Raw genomic sequence first — 5,021 nt, forward strand, 5'->3', positions numbered from 1 at the left:
GAGTCACATCCATGCACAGATCAGAAACTTGAATCAATATTTACAACCACCCTAACAATCTGGATCCACCATAGATGAAGGTAAAATGGCCAAGCAACTTCTGCATAGGGTGGAGAGGGAGGAGTCATGCACACAGATTAGGAGTAAGTAACAACAAAATCCTTCACACTGTATCCTGGATACACATCCCTGTATCTTTCATTGCCTTGGTCTAAACTCCTAGAGTGAACAGCAATAAAGACCAACACTTGATGCAGCTTTCGACTATAAACAATCTATGCTAAAGAGTAGCATTCAACAAATAGGAACACTTTCAGCGGGATTTAATTTGGGCAATACACTATATAGAAATGTAAAATTTCTATGCAAAAAGTTCTATGAACTCCAAATAGTTCAAACATGCATGGAGAACATAATGTCATGTGCTTTATAATACAGTGTCTTGCAAAACTATTCATCCCCCTTGGTGTTTGTCCTGTTTTGTTGCATTACAAGCAGGAATTAAAATGGATTTTGGGGGGGTTAGCACCATTTGATTTACACAACATGCTTACCACTTTAAAGGTGAAAATTGTTGTTTTATTTTGATACAAACAATAATTAAGATGAAAAAACAGAAATCTGGAGTGTGCATAGGTACCAGTATTCAGTTCCCCAAAGTCAATACTTTGTAAAGCCACCTTTTGCTGCAATTACAGCTGCAAGTCTCTTGAGGTGTGTCTCTATTAGCTTAGCACATCTAGTCACTGGGATTTTTGCCCATTCCTCAAGGCAAAACTGCTCCAACTCCTTCAAGTTAGATGGGTTGTGTTGGTGTACAGCAATCTTCAAGTGATGCTATATATTCTCAATTGGATTGAGGTCTGGGCTTTGATTAGGCCATTCCAAGACATTTAAATGTTTCCCTTTAAACCACTCCAGTATAGCTTTAGCAGTACATTTAGGGTTATTGTCCTGCTAGAACATGAACCTTTGTCCCAGTTTTAAACCTCTGGCTGACTCAAACAGGTTTTCCTCCAGAATTGCCCTGTATTTAGTACCATCCATTTTTCCTTCAGTCCTGACCAGCTTTCCTGTCCCTGCAGATGAAAAATATCCCCACAGCATGATGCTGCCACCACCATGCTTCACTGCAGGAATAGTGTTCTCAGGGTGATGTGTTTGTGCCACACATGACATTTCCCATGATGGCCAAAAAGATCAATTTTAGTCTCATTTGACCAGAGAATCTTCTTCCGTGTGTTTGGGGAGTCTGCCACATGCTGCTGGGTAAACTCCAACCGTGATTTCTTAAGCAATAACTTTTTTCTGGCCACTCTTTCATAAAGCCCCACTCTGTGGAGTGTACGGCTTAAAGTGGTCTTATGGACAGATACTCCCATCTCTGCTGTGGATCTTTGCAGCTCCTTCAGTGTTATCTTTGGTGTTTTTGTTGCATCTCTGATTAATGCCCTCCTTGCCCGGTCTGTGAGTTTTGGTAGGCGGCCTTCTCTTGTCAGGTTTGTAGTGGTGCCATATTCTTTCCATTTTGCTATAATAGATTTAATGGTGCGCCGTGGGATATTCAAAGTTTGGGATTTTTTTTTAAAACCCAACCCTGATCTATACTTCTTCACAACTTTGTCTCTGATCTGTTTGGAGTGCTCTTTGGTTATCATGTTGCTCGCTTAGTAGTGTTGCAGAGTCAGGGTCCTTCCAGAACAGGTTGATTTATACAGACATCATGTGACAGATCATGTGACACTTTGATTGCACTCAGGTGTATCTTAATCAACTAATTATGTGACTTATGAAGTGACTTAGTAGTCCCAGCTCTTATTTAGGGGTTTCATACGAAAGGAGGTGAATACCTATATAGACACTCCAACTTTCTGTTTTTTCATCTTAATTATTGTTTGTGTCACAATAAAACAACAATGTGCATCTTTAAAGTGGTAGGCATGTTGTGTAAATCAAATGGTGCTAACCCTCCAAAAATCCATTTTAATCCCATCTTGTAATGCAACAAAGCAGGATGAACACCAAGGGGGATGAATAGTTTTGCAAGACACTGTACAGTGCAACCAACTCTTCATGTGAGAGTCGGTAGTGCCTGGATTACAATGTTACTGTATTTTATTGTAATTATATATTGTTTTTAATGGTTTGCATGATTTAATGCAAATACTTTTGCTAGCATCTTTCATTCATTGTTCATTTCTTTGTATACAATTAACACCTCATTACAATAATGCTACAAAAAGTCTCAGAAGTCCCGTGTGTGTGTGTGTGTGTGTGTGTGTGTGTGTGTGTGTGTGTGTGTGAGAGAGAGTATTTAGTCTATGTCTAGTTCTTATCTAGAGTGTTTATACTGTTTATATCCTTTGTTTATGAGTGTTTAGTCTATGTCTAGTTCTAATCTAGAGTGTTTATACTGTTTATATCCTTTGTTTATGAGTGTTTAGTCTATGTCTAGTTCTTATGTAGAGTGTTTATTCTGTTTATATTGTTTGTTTTTTTCAATTATTCTATTTTTATTTATTGCATTGCCTGTTTGCACCGTGGGTCAGAGAGGACTGAAATTTCATCTGTGCTGTATGTTGAGCATGTATAGCATATTTGACAATAAAGTTGACTTGACTTGATCAGACTAAAGTTAAATGAAAGTTTCAACATATGTGTAGTAGTATGTAAAAAAATGTAAAATTGATTATTTTCTAGCTAGTTGTCAGTCAAATGTGTGTTGGTAGCTTGATAGAAGTTGATATGTGGTTTAATTTAACTGGTAAATGTAAAATATCTTCACAATTTATGATCATACAAACTAAGGGACACATTTCTCATTTGCGGATTGGGGAGGTTAAATATCTCATCTCATCTCATTATCTGTAGCCACTTTATCCTGTTCTACAGGGTCGCAGGCAAGCTGGAGCCTATCCCAGCTGACTACGGGCGAAAGGCGGGGTACACCCTGGACAAGTTGCCAGGTCATCACAGGGCTGACACAGACAACCATTCACACTCACACCTACGGTCAATTTAGAGTCACCAGTTAACCTAACCTGCATGTCTTTGGACTGTGGGGGAAACCGGAGCACCCGGAGGAAACCCACGCGGACACGGGGAGAACATGCAAACTCCGCACAGAAAGGCCCTCGCCAGCCACGGGGCTCGAACCCAGACCTTCTTGCTGTGAGGCAACAGCGCTAACCACTACACCACCGTGCCGCCCCTGAGGTTAAATATGGATTCATAAATATAATTACTTCATTGACTTCATAAATATTACAAAACATGTAGCCTGATGTACAACTATAGCAATAATGATGTCCACAAAATGTATATACTAACGTGCAAACATAAATGACAGTGCAAAAAAAGACAACTAGCACAGACAGTACAGTGCCAACCAGTACCTGTTACTGATAATGTGCAGAAAATTTGAGTGTGCATTTTGAGGCAGCAATATGTTAAAAAAAGAAATAAATGTAAACATTTATTGTTTACACCAGTGGTGAACCATTACTATTAGAGCTGGGACTTGAGCTCAGCCAAAACTTTGCCAGACACACCAAAAAAGCAACAAGGCAAAGGATTTTGCAAGGGATTAGTGGCAGGCTGCCAGGTCGCACCGATGTGTGTAGCTGTCGATGTTGATATTAAAAGTAACAAAGTAAGTTACACAGGGAAATGAATACTTAAGCGTAAGTGAAAAATACTGTAGTGAGTGTGCATGGAAGTAGAGAGACAGAAATCTTCGTTTCTCAGTCGTTAGCCTGTGCTACTTGCTCTCGATAGCACTGGCTTGACTGCTTTATTAGAATTCGCTAACACTACTGATGAACGCTACACTGGCTGGAAGGTGATTGCACTGTCGAAGCCGACTCGTGGTTAAGCTTGTGTTGGCCTTCGAGAAGGCCGAGGGTGATAAATTTTTGGTCCCTCCCACTATAAATCAAAATCTGGTTGGTTAATTCATCTGTCACTTTCTACATAAACATACACTGCCATGGTCTTCTGTTCCAGCAATGAAGTCCTAACCAATGAGTGAGCAGCTCGAAACTCTTCTCAGCCTAGAGACAACAAACAAACAAACAAACAAATCTCATTGGATAACTCTATTTTAATGTTTTCAGAACAGTAACCCTTTCATTTCTGAAGCAAATTCGATAGAAAATGAGGCCAAATTAAAATTATAAGAGAATAATTATAATGAAATCATGAAAGCAATTAAAGAATGAAAGAAAATAAATATGACATTTGAAATGCTGATATGTTTGGGCCTCTGGTTTACACTGATTGTTCCAAAGGTGTTGATTAATTTTCTACAACTGCATGGCTTGGACAGTGGCTCCAGTTCCAAGGTAACTTACAGTTGTAGTGTGATAATTTTGTTCTGGATTTTATGGTAACACCTTATTCACTGGAACTTGTTGGTATAAGGAAAGCTCTGGAATAAGAAAAATAGCACCAGAAACACTGCTGGCACAAGTTCACGATCCATTCTCAGGTAAGATGATAAACAAATGATTTGCAGCAAGTTATGAGTTACGACATATGGTAATTTCACTGTGATTCATGACAGTGCCTGTCAAGTATAACAAGTGCTACGTAGATGTAAGGAATAAAACATGATGAGACATGCTGTTATCGGAAAATAATCGACAGGGTGGTGTCATGTGGCCTTATGCAAATCAGAGTTAGTTCCCACTCAGATATGTATTATATTCCTATAACCCCAAAGGATTTTATTTTTTTCCCAGAAATTCCACCAAGTATACCACAAAGTTCCAGTGATTAAGCTGTTACCATAGAATCCGGAACAATATTATCATATTACAACTGTGAGTAACCTTGGAACTGGAACCAAGTCCATGCGATGTAGTTGTAGAAAATTAATCAGAACAAGTATTGCCAGGGGCAGCACGGTGGTGTACTGGTTAGCACTGTCACTTCACAGCAAGAAGGTCCTGGGTTTGAGCCCAGCAGCCGGCAAGGGCCTTTCTGTGTGGAGTTTGCATGTTCTCCCTGTGTCTACGTGG

This window comes from Neoarius graeffei, chromosome 27 (assembly GCF_027579695.1).
Source record: "Neoarius graeffei isolate fNeoGra1 chromosome 27, fNeoGra1.pri, whole genome shotgun sequence".
Lineage (NCBI taxonomy): Eukaryota > Metazoa > Chordata > Actinopteri > Siluriformes > Ariidae > Neoarius > Neoarius graeffei.